Genomic DNA, 18,274 nt, shown 5'->3' with positions numbered 1-18,274 from the left:
CTATAGGGTTAGTGACGACTATTCCCAGCACGTGTGTCAAAAAAGAAAGCACTTATAGGAATATGCAAAAGCAAAAAATAAAGGAGTCATGGCCGCGTTGTGAAACTTTCTTTTGATAAGCTTACTACTGACGGTAAAACTTATACTTGGGAGGCTGATGCGCAGGATGTCGCAAAAGTAAGGCGCTCGCCGAAACGCCCATGAAAACAAAAGTAACTTCTTCCCTGCAAAGGCGAAGCAAGGAATGCGATAGTAACCATTTGGAATGTCATAACGAGGAAAGGCTAGCAGTTCGCTCATTTAGCAAACACGGCCGCTGTAGCGAGTGAAGTGACCTTCGCGCGCTCTGTGGCTTCAACGCAAACATTGCGATGACAGCACGACACGTAGAAGGCTATGATCCATCTGTTGAATCGCCCTAACGAGATGAGCGCGCGAACGCAGGCGACCACGCTCTGTAGGTCAAAGTACGAAGCTAAAGGCCGCCAGCCCCTCTCCGGCGAAAGACGGGCGGGGCAACGCCCTAAGCGTGCCCTTTAGACCTTTGCGCCATCTTTCTTTCCTAAAACGAAGAGGCTCTGGAAGCATATGAAACGATGTTGTAGCGCGAAAGTTAGTCCGACAAATCGACGTCATGACGGCATGACTGTTCCCGAGGGCAGCGACAAAGCCACACTTTTCGACGATTTCTTTTGAATCCGCCGCGGTGGTCTAGTGGTTAAGGCGCTCGACCGCTCACCCGCAGGTCGCGGGATCGAATCCCGGCTGCGGCGGCCGCATTTTCGATGGTGGCGAAAATGCTAGAGGCCCGCGTACTTATACTTCGGTGCAGGGATGGCGGGGGCATTCTAATAGAATATAAGTTTAGAGTGCACAACTTGCAGCGAAACGACAACGACAACAGCCAGAACTGAAGAAGTGACAAGGGTATAGCTTATTCAAGAGAGTATATAGTAGTGACGGTATGCGTCTGCAGTTGTCTTCATAAGGTTTTCGATTCCTTCGAATGGGGACGAATGAGAGGAGGTTAAGCGCGTCGAGACGACTTGTAGTATTGACAGATGTCTTTGTATGTCATGGGTCCATCACGCGAGGCGCTTGCCTAAGCCTCCTCTCGTAGTGTCTGAGCGCGGTTCATGAAACCTCGGGCACAGGCTTGGCCGGCTTCGTTGCCTGATAGTCCCTCGTGCGCAGGAGCCCAAACGAGTGTGGCATCTGATTTAATCGCGATTTGTGTGCGATAATTCTCTCCAATCAGCCGACGCATCTGGCTCCATAGTCGTACACGGCTGATCTAGAGTCGCCGATGACAGTGGTGGCTGAGGGTATCGTGAAAGCCAGTGCTATAGCTGCCTGCTCTGCCTACTCTGAGAACGGGTTGATATAGAATACATTTTCAAGACTTGTTGCACATAATGCGTGCGGGGCCTGTAGACATGATCGATGAACTTGGTCCCACGTGCAGCGATATAGTTACAATTTCTTAGTCGGGCGCAGCGCTCGTAGCCATCCGTTTTGACGCTTTATCAACACAGATTGATCCTGCCAAGAAACCACTGCAGTTGAGATCATCCCACCACGCGTCGTACTGTTTTCTTGAGGTCGTGGGTACCGAACAGCGCACAGAAAATAGTTGAAGTCAGTATATAGATCTTCAAAGTTTAGCTAAGGCTTCTTTCGCGCAACCATAATGTACCATATGACAGTCGTTTTCTTAGTAAGGTGCCAAAGAAATACGGGTCTTTTTTTTTTCTTACCAGAAGTACAAGCTGAGGTGTGGTATCTGCCTGTTCCACACGAACCAAAAATCGGGAAATCCGTGTAAAAGCAGTAACATTGTGCGGTCGCCGTTGACGTCATCACATCCCTTGGTCATGTAATGAACGGTGATATTCTGAACAAAGAAGAGTGACAATGAAACACTTGTTGTAATTACACGTAAACGTAGAATCTTTAAAACAATTTCCGGTTTTAAGATTCCTATTTAAGGACGACCATTTACTGTGGCTGTAGAGCCAAAAAGTAAGCCTTAAAAACATTTAGAAAAGTTCACAAAATGTCAGAAAGATAGGTTTTAAGCACGGGCTTCTAGATGTGTTCTCTGTGCCATGTAAATTGTCCAAAATATTTGCTGCGCAAAGCAGAGACGTTGCCGCAGTGCACGACACAACGCTAAAAGAAATTCGCTAAATGTGTGGCCAATGTTGTTTATGAAATTCCTTCGAGTTCTGGTCGCCGGAACATAGGCCAAACGGGGAGGTGTTCTAATGAATGGGCTAGGGAGCACAATATTTATGTGGCGATCAACTGCACAAACATCGCCACGTAAGCTCAAATGTCATGCGGTAGTCCCGAATGTGTCTGGCATCATCTCCACTTTCTTTGAGACCAATACCGGGTTCGGATGATCGAAAACTAGAGAGAAAGAAGTGCGTTCGTTAAGTAGAAATATACAACAAATATACACCGCCAAGTGTACACCGAGGAGACCACCAATGTCCTCCAGTGGGTCAGTTGATGGGCGCTGTAGGCGATAGGCCCAGACTAAAGTGGTATTTCACCTTCGCTGAAGAGCCTCTGCAGTACAAACTACACCGGCTCAGTCCTCGCCTCACCCCTAGCTCTAGCTCAGGTCTCGTTTTACCTGGTGGCGAACATCCTTATAAAGCAGAACATGAGGGCAAGATTTAAGATTGAAAAGTTAAAAATCCTTGAACAGGTAATGTAGCTGGAACTAACGTTTCGGCAAGTATACTCGTCCTTAGACTTGTCTAATTGTCGACCCTTTGGCTTCAGCGACACCCCATGTTCAAGGACTTTTTAACTCTGGGCCCAGACAAGTCACTGACAGCTTGAAGGGGTAGGATGCCACCCTGATCTTCTCATCTCCGTGGTGTCAAAAAAAAAAAGAAGTGGGGTAGCTACGTACTAGTGGTGCGAAGACTGAGGAAACAGTGGGGCTGGTGGCCTTCCCTACCATAAACTATCCTATACCCTCCCTCCTCCTTTCTCTCCTCCTCAGCCTCACTTCAGTTCTCCTCACTCTCACTTCCCTTTCCCTCTCCTTGCTATGCTATACTATATTTTTTCCTCCTTCTTTCCTTCCTCAGCCTCGCATTACTTATTGTCACCCTCAATTTCCTTTCCGGCCACCTTGCTATACTATACTATACATGGCTATGCTGTGCTTACCCTTTCCCCTCCTCTTTTCCTTCATCCTCAACCTCAACCCCTCTCTAAACACTCCTTATCGCTTGATTTTACTATGCTTTTCGGTATTTCCTCTCTCTTAGCTATTCCGTCGACATTCCTACTGCCTCGACGTGATGAAGATAGCTTTGATCGGTTACACCGCACGGGCGGACCTCAAGCTTAATTACCTCCGCTCTTATAGTCCGCAAAGTGCTTCGTACCACAGAAGCCTCTCTAAAGTCGTAGCTTCACCGAGATGATGCCGATAATTTTAATACACGAATATCAGTGAACTTTCATAGGGCAGGAACTAAGCGAGCATATGGCACCGCTTTTACTTTGCTACATGTTGTGCCTCGTGACTGGCTCATCATAGCCTTGTCACTTTTGCGCCATAAAATTAAGCAAAATTGATTTCGTATTCAAGCGCGTCTACAAATTAACGAATACGCTGTTGCGTTGCAAGTGAAACGCTTGCAGGCCCACCGCTGCCCACTGCACACCAGACGAGTATTTCTTGCCGGCTTTCGTCACCCTATGTGCGGTTATCTAGCGGTAACATTATCGCATATTGGCAGGACTGACGCTAGGATAACTCCAAGATCATGAGTTCATGGCGTTGCTACAGTTGGCTGAAGCATAGCCGAGAGCGAACCATTGAAATGCTTCGCTTAACCTCAAGTGCGCCGTAGACATTGGTGCGAAGGTTCGCTCACGCTCTTTGCAACGTCAAGTAAAACGTCGCGTTTCTTGCGTCAAGTAAAATGCTGTTTGAATTGTTTTGAGGAGTCGATTACTTAAAATTACGCCCAATGAGGAGCGCCTACGCTGACACAATGGCAAGTAGTCAAGGTTAAAGTTGCAAAAGTAAAGGCGACCGCTCGTTTGGAATACGCATGCACAGGAGAGAAATTTTGGCAGGCACGATAAAGAATAATTGTTATTGCGTTCGGCAAAAGTGCCAGTGCTAAAGAGAAGCATCGTTTAGCAAAAATAACGACAGAACGCAGGGAACAGAAATGTACCACTTCTCTGTGTATGTAGCCATTAAAGTAAATGTACTTTTTGTTTTGTAAGTCGTCGCCTACTGTGAAGACATTTGTAAAGAAGCCAAGTGACGTCACAAACAATACAGCTGCGAACGCATAGTGCAGTGTAAAAAAAAGCAGTATTAGAGGACATTGTCCACATTGCGCATGTCGAAGTTGCGCTGAATGCCTGAGCTCCTGGGTTGCACACGTTTCTTTCGGCACCTCACAACAGTTACGCACACACCCGCGAAAGCGGCCGGCAATCTCCTTATCTCGGTACACCAGCGTGTTTGTAATACCGCAGACTGTGTCATTCCCCTTCGCGCAATAGTGGCTAGATGAACGAACACGTAGAAAGAGCGCAGCAATAAACCGCGAATTTCAAGTAGCTGAAGATTTTAAAAAAATACTGAATGTGACACACGACTTCACACACCACTCGTTTCACAAATAGATTCGTGCCATCTATTTGAAAAGGTTGTACAAAACGGCTTGAAGCTTCTATCACGCGCAGCAGCGGCAGAGGATCGTACTTGCATAGCTCCGTCGCCTGTAGCTGCTCGTCCTGTGAATTAAGAAAAGGAGGTGTACGATGGTGCGTTGGCGTAGCAAGCCACCACCGAAATCTGTAACTCATGGAAGCTTCGCTTAAGATCGGCAATCTATTTCTTCTGAGCACGTAAATCCGGGGGTGCCATCCACGTGAGCGGAGGCCAAGGAGTTATATGACCTCCGCCCAGGACCCTATAAATCCAGGCAGTCGGCACGTTCTTCACCAAAGGGTTCCTTTTACAGGTTTACAGACATCCCAGAGGGCCAATACAGTGTAGATGCAGACTACGAACGTCTTCATGCATGCAGTTAGACGTCGAGCAGAACGTCACTTTCGCCGCACTGTAACGCTAGAACATTACAAGGAGAGTCAGGCTACACATGTCAAGTCTAATCGACACTACCAAAAATTGCGTCAGAAAAAAATGACGTGATTTCTGCACCCCGCTGACCCTATTTACCCCGCTTCCAAAAATCTGGAAAATAATCACTGCCTTAAGCCATCCAGTATCCTAGCGCAGCCCACTGAGAACATTGGCTATATCTCTTGGATTTTCCAAACTTGATGTTGCAAATGAGTTTTGTTCAATTCTGACTGGAACTAAAGAACTTATTCAGAATACTAATACACGAACTAATTCTGTAGAGAAGCCAATTCAAGACGCTTGCGCATTACCACATATTCAACTGGATAACACGTGTTTTCTACTAGAGCTACGTGCTGGTTTATCACTAACCCGCGTAACAACAGCAACTGACTCAGACAGCGTTCTGAAAGATCTCGGCCCCATAGGCATGCAGTTCTTCTAGAGATATATAACGACGTGTGGATGAATGCATATGTTTCGTCGTGTTGGAAGATCGCGAACATTGTGCTGCTGCTGAAGCCCGGTAAATCACCGCTATCCCTTGGCTCATTTCGCCCAGTCAGCCGCTCTAGCGGCATATCAAAAGTGAGTGAACACAATGATTGACATTAGGTTGCAGTGGCAAGTGGACCTAACAACACTCTTCAAGAACAGATGGCTAGCTTCAGATGACGACAATGCACTATGGAGTGCGTCTTTGACCTGGTCACATTTGTGGAATGTGAGATGAACTGTGGAAACATCGCTGTGGCGGTTTTAATAGATATAAGAAAGGCATTTGATTTTGTCAGCTACCCATCTGTGCTGTACGGGCTTACCTCACTTCGGATACATGGCAGTATGCCTAAATGGATCGCCAACTTCTTCCATGATGGGCAGATTTATATTTCTACCAATGATCAGAGATGTATCCCAAGGAAGCGTTTTAAGTGCGCTTATTTTCAATGCAGCAATGGTAGGGCTTTCGGAAGTGCTTCCGGAAGCCTTGAACATATCTATATATGCAGACGACTCATGCATATGGACGTGTCACGAATCTCTAGAAGCTGTCAAGCATCGTCTTCAGCAAGGAATAAATGCAATAAGCGAGTACCTCAAGAAGCGAAGCATGCGAAGTTTCCACGCCCAGTCTATAGTTCTACCGTTCACGAGAGAGACAGTGACCAACTTGAAGCTTTTTGTGGACGGCCAGACAGTTGAAATCGCACGAAAACACCGCTTCCTTGGTGTTACTTTAGACCGCCAACTCAGATGGAGTCAACATATAGCCGACCTCGAACACCAAGTCAACAGCACCATAAATGTTCTCCGTCGCATAGCGGGAACAAAATGGGGCGCAACATCGGCGCCACTGCTCCACGTTCATTGCGCTCTTATCCGGCAGAATACTGCCTACCCCGCGCTGGTTCTGCATACCATACCTAAGACGTCTCTACACCAACTTCAATTGCTACAAGTACGTAGCCTGCGCGTATATCTGGAGCTTCAACAGGCAACATCAAGTTCCCTGACTCTAGCAGAGGCACGAGAACGCAACTTCAATGTGATCCGGAATGTGGAGACCTGTCGGCATCTCTTTCGCCTATTTACACGGCCCCCTTCACATCCACTTATATCTCAAATTGGAAGTCGTACCGGAGCGCAAATACACCATTTGTACCAACAGTACATTTCACAGCTTCCTTCGTCGACACACTGGCAAACGGATTTAAACTACTCGCCCTAGTAACTGGAGCTACCAACTACTGAAACATCGATAGAAGGACTTCGCAGAAACCATGACGTACCAGCCGTTGTCGCACTGCAGTTGGCCTCGCATCACGTGTTTGACATGTACCAAGGCTATACTCATGTGTACACTAATGGCTCCGTCATCAAAGAGACCTCGACACCAGCATTTTTCATTCCTTAGTTACATAAGAATATGCGTGTCGGCTGGGTGACCTTTCCTTTTCAACAACACCGGAGCTTGCAGCCATTTTGCTAGCAATCAGCTTCATTAAACTGTCAAAGACGTCTAGAAAGTGGGTCGTAATCACTGATTCCTTGGCGGCTCAGTGAACAGGGGTAGCTGCCTCCAAGAAATGGCGACAACAATTCCTTCATTAATTCTTTTATTTGAATAAAAAAGAATATTCAATCATGCCACAAGTTTATTTGTTGTCTCAATTTGTCCTCAGAACGTATCACTATACGGTTCAGCTTTCATACTGATCATCTTGAAATGGTCTTAACTGCACTGAAAACACGGACAACAGAAAATGAGACAACAGCACGTTCTCGTCTTCTCTTGCCTGTGCCGTAGCGCAGTTAAAAGCATTACAAGATGAACTTCCACCAACTAGCCCCATTTGGTGTTCTACTTTTGCACTGATATTGAGGTTCCAGTCACACACCTGCTGCTGATCTGGTGATTGGAACAATTCTCAATCAGCTATGTACAACAGCACGCAGCTACGTATCACATGCAGGTATGTAGGTGCATTTGGAAAATGGCACATTTATGGTTGTTGACGTTGTGCTTCGTACTTTGTCTGTACTTAAGAACGAGCATATATATCTGCTATGCCGGATTGCTCTCGGTTGTGCACTTTTTTGAGCTGCTCTAGCGTCATTACTTTTGCGTGTCCCTCGGTAGCTAAGGCCTGTTTCTACAAAGCGTTGCTAATTTTAAAAACGCAGCTCTAGATTACACAGGTTTCGGCAAAGAGATATGTATTTTGAGCATTAGTCATGCGGAAATCACGCTGTTTCCGTGCTCATGGTATTTCACAGTCATTCAGTTTGATGATTAAATAACAAAAGCCAAAGTTTACTTTCCAAAGCCGGCAATGAGAGGCATCGCTGTGCTGGCTACCTATGCCTCCCGGAGCTGCTATAACGTGCAGAGAAATCTAACTGCTAAAGCTGCTAGCACAGTCGGTTAGCGAACCTATGCTGATGCGAGTTACATGCCTGCAGGAGAGAAACGACTGGGTGGTATGGAAGCGCCATCTCGTTGAAGGTGAACAGTATGTGCAAATGGTAGCGGTTAGCACCACGGGTAATTTTATTAACACGACGGTGTGCTCGACGGCGTCACTGATTGCGTTTTACACAAAACGTATGTTTGATGATTTGCACCCGGTAAACAATCAACACTGTAAGTTGTCCATTACACAACAGACTTTACTTAGACTAACCAACGGAGAGTTCGGGAAAGAAAACGTCGATTTTATAGTTGAAACGTTAGATGATGTTTGACTACAAGAATTGGTGACAGAGAACAAGGCTGTCGATTGCACACGATATTGCACTCTTTCAGTGAATAGGCAATGACACTTATCTGCGTGAGTACGCGCATGTCATGGTATTTTGCTAGAAGACAAAATTTACTGAAGTTATGCCTCAAGGTTGAATTATTCCGAAACACTTAACGCAGAAACTGACAGAGTCCTTGCATATGGCACAAGGCATGTGTTATTAAGCGGCTGTGATTGGAATCATGGGCATTCGCACGACTGTAAATACGTGGAATTTCTGCCTGATGAATTTCGGCCGACACCGGGCATCGGTGTCGGTTGGTAGCGTATTGATAAAAAGGGTAGGCATTCTTATTGGCAACTACAGTAATGGACATTTGGCGCCGAAGCAACACAAGAATGGTGTCACGCCGCGCGTATTCGTGACAAGGAAAGCTTATTTTCTAGAACATAGACATCGTAAGCTTAGAGCAGCTTCCTGCCGCAACATAAACCGCATACTTATGCATGTGTGACACTTACGCTTAGCTTCACGTATCGGTGTTCACCAAATATTCGACTCCCAAATTCTGGTGGCGGAGATCGGTGCTTCGGCTTCATGATATCTTCACCGTTTAAATATATTTGCAGCTTCACGTATGCTAACATTGTAAGCGTCATTAAAGTACAGATGACGAGGAATGCTATCCTGGCATCAGTCGGTAGATACAGCATGTCGACGGCGAGTTGAGGCGCGGTGTGTCCCGTAAGACGTCTGAAAAAAGGAGACAAATATAAATTGCACACCCGAAGTCGGAAAACGTTTGAGTGCACTAGAAACATGGCACACCTGGCCACTATGAACTCAAATATTATCCTGCCTTCTTATGATAGTTCAGATATCTGCTTGTCAAAGATAAATGTGAAGCTATATATTTTTCGCGCCGTTAGCTTATTACCTCAGTCCTATATGTGGCATGATTTTTATATAAGGGATCGCTGATGATGATTTCTTATTTTAATATACTCTACGCACTGTTACATAGGCCCACCACGGCAGTGTGGTGCTCGGGTGTTGACCCGAAGGTCGCGGGTTCGATCCAGGCCGCGTCGATCGCGTTTCGATAGAGGAGAAATGGTAGATACTTGTATACTTAGATTTAGGTACAGGTTAAAGGACCCCATGTGGTCAAAATATCCGGATTCCCAACTACTGTGTGCCTCATAACCATATCTTGATTCTCGCACATAAAACTTGAGATATTATTACCGGTACATAGATTTGACAGTCAAGAACGAGGAATTTCCGATCGATAAAGATTTCGCGGCGCCGGTTGGCGCCTTCTTCAAGAAACCACGCCACGTTGCGTGCGGCGCACCAGCCTGCTGTCGCGTCGGCCGCATACTCTAGGCAAAGCGCGAGATTTATCTTAAACAGTGACAGGAAACAATGGTGTCCGAGTGCACAGTGTAGTGTGCCCTTGCGAACGTACCCAAGATTGTGGCTAGCATACCCTCCAAAAAGCTGCTTTGCCGTTAGGCATTTCGTGCTTACATCTACTCTCAAACACGGGAGAGCCAGCCATTTTTAATCACGTACTATTATTTTTATACTACAATAACAATTACATGCGTTATGCCCCACCAACAAATTTCCGCCCCTAACCTACCCCTATTTCCAAGTTCGCCCAGCCTCAAATTTCAACCTGGCCGACCTCCAAATTTTAAGTTGTTCGACCAGGAAATTCAAAGTTGGTCCAAAGCCATTTTTTTTTCGTTGTGTCCCACTTCCCGCACTCCCCAGCAGGCTGACCCGTCATATTTCTCGACTCGCCCCCCCCCCCTCCTTCCCAAATTTTGAGTCGGTAGTCTGTCAATTTTCAAGGTGTCCCACTCCGACAATTTTTAGGTTGGCCCACCCCTCCTATGTTTTTGCTGGCCCACTCCGAAATTCTTCTAGTGCCCACCACAAAATTTTAGATCGGCCCACACCGCAAGTTTACTAGATGACCCACCTCCTTTAAACTCGGCCGAATCCAAGATTTTCAAATTGGCTCGCCTCACTATGGGCTTCCCCATGTACATGCTGTCATTGTACAGTGCTGCGCGGCATCGAAGGTACATGTATCTTAGATACTACTTTATATACAGTTACATACACTTTGGGTATGTTGTACCTGTATGACGATACGTCTTGCAAGACGTGCATCAGTATCTGTAAGGCCGACACATGAGAGAATGTATCGTTTATACCGGGTGTTCAAAGCTAAGCTTTTTGGTTTTCTTAAAATTCAGCACTGGGAAGAACATAAAAACCTCCTTTGCAGATAAGTAATTTATCCAGGGGGACACAAAGTGAGACCATAACTATTGTTGTCAGTCGCCAAATTAACTAAGATTGAATAATGAACTTTTTAATAAGTGCAGCAAGCGGGCATGTTTGTACTGAAAAGTCGGAGGCAGTCGCGTTTCTGCACAGTTCCACTTGAAAGAATTCTTCTAGCATGTCTGTGCCCCAAGATATCCTGCTGCAAAGTTTAATTGCGGTTTGCGTGATTACGTATGCTAGACAGTGAGCACTGGCACAAAGCTCCTCCCCGATGTGCCGCGACAGTTGCGTGCGGCGTTCAATCTGACAACGGGTCGAAGGCGTAGGCAGAGATGATAATGGCTACCCTTTTGCTACCGGCTGGCGATAGCAAGCACTGACTGCTCGTCACTGACAACGATAATTATTGACTCACTTTGTGTCCCCCTGGATAAATAACTTATCTGCAAAGATGGTTTTTACGTTCTTCCCAGTGCTGAGTTTAAAAAAAACCATAAAGCCTAATTTTGAACACCCTGTATAGTAGGATACAAATACTTCTATAGCAACACCACCGCGCGAAACCATAAATGTTCGCGGAATTCCGCTTGTCAAGTTGATACTTCTGCTACCAAGCCACCTGAATAAACAAGCATTTACCTAACAGAGTGTATCTTGGCGTACTGCATCTTTATTCTTCGTGGTATCTTCATACAAAGAGCTTTTTAAATCATAATTTCATTCTTGGCAAAAGAGCTCCCTCAGGTGCCTTTTTTGCGTGGGTCTCCATCTATTTCCTGGGTCTCTATTTTATTTCCTTTCCGCTTATTCCGATAAGTGTTTTTAGTGCATTTACTGCTTTATTTTTATATTTTTAGAATTGCATAAGTCAGTTCTGACATTCGAATATTTATATTCCGCTTAAGTTTACCTTATCTCCAGGTGATGTTACGGAAAAAATAATCTGGGTCTGCCTGGAGGATACGGTAACAAAAACTCTGCTTACGACTCGGTGAAATGGCAAACTTGAATGGATTGTAATAATGGAAAATTTTAAGAAGCCATGTTAAATATATCAAGAGGGCATTTCTCTTACAAAAATATCTGGTAACATTAAGTTAACGGTCTAAAGACAATTGTTACTAGAACCTACCAACAATCAAAAGAGTGTCTACAAACTGTCTTTATACGTCTGTACCAATGATCTATCAACGCTCTGGCTGCAATTGGCCACCAACTTTGAACAGACTCATGTTCATAGGCTGTCTGGTGACCTCGTAGTAACGAACTATCAACAATGTTCCATAGACACCCTAGTAACATTCTCTCAATAGAAAGACTGTCCATGAGCAGTCTGTTAACCATCCAGTAACTTGTGTCTTAATACACTCTGCTAGCAGTCGGTTACAATAATTTTATTGAAGCATGCTTATACACGCTCTGTTAACGATTTGTTGGTTGGTCCACGGGGTTTAAGGTCCCACAGCGAGTCAGGACGCCGGGTGGAGGACTCTTGATAACTTCGACCGCTTCGGGTTCCTTAACGTCCATTGACTACGCGCAGTACACGCACCTCTAGCATTTCTTCTCCGCCGAAATGCGACCACCACGGCCAACACCGAACACCCGTCTTTCGGATCAGCAGTCGGGCACCTAGACTAAGTCACCGCGGCGGTTACGAACACTGCCTACAAACCCATAGAACGATTATGATGACATATTCTATGGGATTTTTTCCATGAGTGCCTACTGGAGCCATTTTAAGCTATTTTCCACAGGTACGGAATGTTTTATTGTGTGACTTTAGCAGTGGAGATCGGTTTGCACGAAGCTTACCCTACGAGGCATGCGACGTTCCTCTACCGCCGCCGCACACAAGAACGCTACGGCCGCGTGTGTCAACCCTCCGACACGGCGCATAAAAGGCCCTCGAGACAGGTTGTCAACAAGCACCGGTTTACTAACCCAACATGCATCACCGCACGACAATCACGGGACTGCGGGCCGCACAGGGTAACTCCGCAAGACCGCTTGCGTACGCTTGCCTGCGGCACTACAGCTGTCACACAAAGGGAGCAGCCGAGCGCACGGACGAGAAGCCGCCGGCTAAGACAGCCCGTGAACCTCTCGCTGCAGGCCTGAGAGCATCTCTCGCGGTGGCCAAGCCCCAGCCAGAAGCGAGCTCAAGCGGAGAGGTGAGCCCGGGGGCTGTCACTGGCGGCCAGTGAGGACGGGCGTGGCACAGTGACGTAAGCTAGCGTGCCGTTTGACGTGCGGCGCCCGGGCATCTGATGGCCAGGGAGAGAAGAGTACGGCTTGCGCCGGACAAAATGGCCTGGCGTCGTAGCTACCGCCGCCATGTTGCCGCTTAACAGCGGTTCCCGGCAATCGAGCCGCGCGGGGCTGGCACAACGCGCTAGCTGGTGAACGAGGCGCGAAGTGGAGGACGCTCTCGGTTGCCACGACAGGTAAGTCGACAATAGTTCATGCTTAAATGCCATAATAATTAGTGGTGCCTCATACATCGTGCTTCTACGTATTCACCATGAGTGTGTGATACATAACCGACTTTCTATTTTACTTAAATTTCTATTTTACTTAGATGTGTGATACATAACGACTTTCTACATTACTTTTCTGTTTAGCTCACCCAAAAATTTCCTGCTATTGCAAGTAACCGTAGTCTCAATAACCGCGGTAACTGTAGTGTTAACAGCTCTGTACCCCGCGACGCATTGTGCCATTACAACCCGTATGAAACGTTTCTGGGCTCCACGCGTTTTCTCGCACCAGAAGAATCGTAAAATGATTGCACTTTAATGGACATATCGCTAACGAATGCTTTACGCCAGCAGGTAAGTAAAACATGAAATATCTTTGCAGCGTTATGTTATTCATTTGTACATAATGCGCCACAAAAAATATAACTATTACCGTTGTGTTTGCCGTATACCTGCCCGGGGATTCGCTATTGAGTAAACGGTTAATTCGCTGACGGGAAAGGTAGAACTTCCGAGCGCTATATGCGCCGTCGTGGAGAGGCTTCTTATTGTTGTTGTTGCACTTAGATTGCAACCCGCTCACTTGTCGGCAAGCAGACATTAGTAACAACAGCCGCGTATATACAGCTCCCATGTTATGCAGCTAAAACAATCCAAAGAAATCGTTTCGAAATAAAAATTCCATACGTTGAGCAAAAATGACAAACGTTTTCAGATACGGTCATTCCATTCAAATGAAATAAGGTTCGTCGAAGTGAAGAAATGTCCAAGCAAACGTTTATGCGCGTATACGTTTGCCTCTACATCGTATAGATCCATAACAAGAAATTTTCAACTGTATCGCAGTGTCTAAAGATACGAATAGAGGATATCGTACGGGATAGAATAACAGGAAGTATCTTGCATCTGTATCTCAAATACTTGTTGCCTGAGTACCTTGTATCGTATTATCATACAGTTGCAAGGTATCTTTGGCCATCCCTGTATATCGTGAGGAGGAGGGACAGGGGCGTAGCCAAGGGGGGGGGGGGGGTTGGGGGGTTCAACCCCCCCCCCCCCCCGAAATTTTTCAGTTTTGCTTGCGTATATATACACGCACACATACAAACGCACGCACAAACATACATAAAGTATGGCTGAACTCCCCCCCCCCGAAAAAAATTTCTGGCTACACCCCTGAGGAGGGATGTGAAGATCAGGTGGAAGGAAAGGAGGTCAGAGGGTAAAACATGTTCAGTATAGCACAGCAAAGGATGGGAACTAGAAGTGAGGATGAGGAGTGATGCGAGGATTAAGAGGGGGGAAAGAAGGAGAAAAGGCTATAGAAAGAGCTAAGGAAGGAAGGAAATATGAAAGAAAGAAAGGAATAATAAGAAGATGAAGAAAGAACTTAATCTGCATTCGCCAGGTGGTGGCTTTCGCTTGCCAGCCCCGCTGTCTACTCAGATTTCACAGGCGTGCAACTGGCTTTCATTTTCTACTTAATAAATATCACAAAGTTAAGTTTTTATCTTGACGTTTACTAGTACTGGAGGCGAGGCCTACCAACAGAAATGGTGCTGCCGTCAACACGACGCAGCATGTCGGATCACATTGATGCAGTTACCACGGTGCAGCTTCATGGGTCTCGTCTCATGTAGATGAGCAGACCTGAGAAGGAGTTTTTCAGAAGAAGACCGCGTGAGCCGTGAACAATGCTACCGTCCAGCTCAGCGAGCGTGATAAATAATGTGACCTTCAAGGATTAAGAAAAAAAATAGTAGGTTCTTGCGTAGTGTTCTCGGAAGCAGATGCGCGTAGCGAAAACATTCTCTAGCAGTTCCCGAAGGTGTTCATGCCACGATGATCGCGTATGTGCTATCAGGTGTTCATATGCGGTATATTAAAGCACGAAACACGGTGTGTATATATAGGCACACGACTCATATATCGCGCAACTGTAGCGAAAATAAATATTCAGAGCAGACTTGGTAGTAGAATAGAGGCTGTGTTTTGTCTTCTTACGTATGTACCTGTTTTTCTCACAAGCTCGCGAATATGACAGCTTGCCGCCGATATGGAACTTAGATAATTTCGCAACCTAGAATATTTATATCTAAAAAAACACTCTGGTCGAAAGTGCGCAATAGGACGGGACACGAAGGAAGGCAAGACAAACTGCGCTCGTTTGTCTTGCCTTTCTTCGTGTCCCGTCCTACTGCGCAGTTTCGACCAGAATGAACCAACTAGCCCAACTCTCCACGCCAAAAAAACACATTTGTACGCTGGCTCGAACGTGTAGTTTAGATTGTTTTAACTGAGTTATCAGAGGAAGCAGATATAAATAACATACACAATGCAGACAAGCACGATATTCTGCAATGTCCTTGTTGTAAACAAAGAAAGTAGCAAATTGATTTCTCGATTACTCGCTGCCTCTTTCATACTTAAACCCTGAGATTTTGCAGCAATGAGGCATTTTCTGATCAAAAATTTAGTATATTTTTTTACCTCTTCGAGTTTTGTTAACACCCTTTTTCTAATATCTTGTAGAAATACTGCAATACCAACCTACAACTTATGGTATCTTAAAAGCGGATAGCATTAAAACGCTTACAGTTTTAGGTTTTCATCAAAGTAGATGTAACTTCACTAGTTATCACTTTAAATTTCACAGCTTTTATTTTGTTTATCGCTTAAGATGTTAGTGGACATTTAAATGCGAAGCATTTCTGAGCGAACCTGTGGCACTTTGAGCCTATCTATCTATCTATCTATCTATCTATCTATCTATCTATCTATCTATCTATCTATCTATCTATCTATCTATCTATCTATCTATCCATCTATCTATCTATCTATCTATCTATCTATCTATCTATCTATCTATCTATCTATCTATCTATCTATCAGCCGCCTACGTCTGGGTGCTCTCATGATCGCCTCCTTAACTTGGTGTAGACCAAAATTGGCATGGGAGGGTAAGAGTATTTGACTAATATGGCTGTCAGGTCATGACATGAATAACGTGAAAATCCTGTCGCGTACGTCGTCAAACCCTTTCATCCAGGCACGCGTGGCACATACCCGTTTACCACGGGCCGCGGTGTACGGGTAAGCGAGTGACCAGGGATTCGAACCTGCGACCCCTCGCTCCACAGCGTGCCGCGTTAGGCAACTGTGTCACGGAGCATACGTCCCTCAGCATACTCGGCGAGCTATTTATTGTAAAGAAGTCAGCGCAATCACGACGTAACACGACAGAACAAGACGGAGCTATTTATATACACCATGTACCACTAGAGGCACGCAGAGCTCGGAGGCACATCAGCGTGTTCTCTTCATCACCCGCGAGATGGCGCGAAGGGCGCGCGTTAAAGGTCGTCGCCCCGTACGTTTACTGCCGGCTTCGCGATGCGAGCGCGCTTGTGTAGTGCGGGGAGGGGAGGGGGTGTGCGTACGGCTTGTGCTTTCACCGCAAAGTCTGCGTTGAAGTTACGAAGCGCACGAAGGTCACTTCGCTCGCTGCAGCGGCCGCGTTTGCGAAAGGAGTAAGCTGCTAGCTAGAAGAGCCAAAGTAAGAGCTAGCTGACTGTACATAGTCGACACTTGCAGCGCACTGCTCAAACACAAAGGAGTTAGAACTTTTATAGTTGTTAGTTCGCGTTCGTCCTATGTATATCTGTGCGTTTCTTTCGTGAGTCCTCCCTGCGTTTCCTTTTCACCTATTTCACTCACTTTCGTGCGTCCTTCATGTTTGAGCAGGGCGGTGAAAGTGTGGAGCTATGACAGCTGTTAGTTGGCGCTCGTCTTGTGTGTGGTGTGTTCTTTTCGTGCGTCCTTCGAGTTTGACCAGCGTGTTGCAAGTTTCGAGCTACTTGCCGTTGTTCTTGTGAAATTCCAATTTGTTGCTATCGCATCCATCGCTTGACTCTTGCGGCGAAACTGCGACGTTTTTCTATCTTTCTTCTGTCGTGTCGTTCTTTCTCTCTCTGTCTTTCTATCTTCTTCTCTCTTTCTTCCCTTTCATTCTCTCTATTTTTCTGTGTCTCTTTCTTTCTTTCTCTCTCTCTCTCTCTGCAGTCGTTCTCTTGACCATTAGTTATTGCATCCCACGCCAAACAAATCGGCGCACGTGTTCTGGGAGCGAAGCACAAGAGGAAGAAGAGGACAAAGATGAAGAAGAGGACGAAGATAGCGCGTGCCGGTTCATGGTGATGATAATTTTCTATCTACGAAGCACGGCGAACCTCGAGCATAACAGCTCGGCAGTAAAAGGCCAGGTTGACACCATCGTTTGAACGTATAACTATAGAATATCTTTGTGCCACAACTATGATTGAACGTTTGTAAAACATTCTCTGGTTTCAATTTGTCTGTACAAGTTACATAGAAGGAACAACTTTCTTCACTTTAATTGCACAAGCAATATGGCGTCTGCACCACGTGCCAATAGAGCAAGAGCAGCCAAACTTCAAGGGGTGTACTGCACCGTTGCTCACACCACGTCAATGAGGCGGTACAAGCAAATTGCCCCGGTCTAAATTTTGAGGGGTCAATATCGAATTTCACAATAGTGAGGAAACGTTTCAAATGGTCAGAGCAAACCCCACGTAGTTCGCGAGCTCAAAGAACCTGAGAACAACACTCACACTAACGCACATACAGCCTCATTTTAACTGTCGAATGTGATGTACTTGTGGACTTTCGGAGCACTTTTTCGCCACATGTCACCGAATTCCCACCATATTCACCACCGTCTCGCCAAACGCACCACCCTCACCTTCGGTACACGTAAAATACCTGCATATCTCGATGTGACTTCCATCGAAGTCAGTGTCACACCCTACATCCCGATGCAGAGAAGATGTTCCAAATGCCAAAGGTTTGCTCACGCATGCTACTCCTGCAGAGGTAATGAAACTTGTGCATAATGGGGTGCCAGTGATCCCTCATTCGACGACTGCGATTCCTCGCCATGGTGTGTGTATATATAGTAAAGGAGTTCACCCAGCTTATTCGTAGTCCCGCCCTTGCTAAAAATATACTAGTTGCACTGGCAGTCAAAGAGAAAATCTCCTTCTATAGCAAAACAACGGTTGGCGTGCCTTTCCAGAAGTTA

At 45.9% G+C, this 18,274-nt stretch overlaps 1 long non-coding RNA gene across 1 annotated transcript in view; it reads right to left on the bottom strand.

Moving 5' to 3' along the window:
• The window catches only part of LOC125756132 (uncharacterized), a 42,744-nt gene that overhangs the window by 11,412 nt on the left and 13,058 nt on the right, over positions 1–18,274 (bottom strand). The window contains exons 3-4 of the long non-coding RNA XR_007414322.1: positions 8,908–9,139; positions 1,758–1,894 (exon numbers count right to left, since the gene is read on the bottom strand). This is a non-coding gene — a long non-coding RNA (uncharacterized LOC125756132). The remainder of the gene's footprint in view (positions 1–1,757; positions 1,895–8,907; positions 9,140–18,274) is intronic.

The sequence above is a fragment of the Rhipicephalus sanguineus genome, chromosome 11 (assembly GCF_013339695.2).
Source record: "Rhipicephalus sanguineus isolate Rsan-2018 chromosome 11, BIME_Rsan_1.4, whole genome shotgun sequence".
Taxonomy (NCBI): domain Eukaryota; kingdom Metazoa; phylum Arthropoda; class Arachnida; order Ixodida; family Ixodidae; genus Rhipicephalus; species Rhipicephalus sanguineus.
The sequence above is the reverse complement of the archived record's forward strand: the minus strand, read 5'-3'. Positions and strand labels throughout refer to the sequence as shown.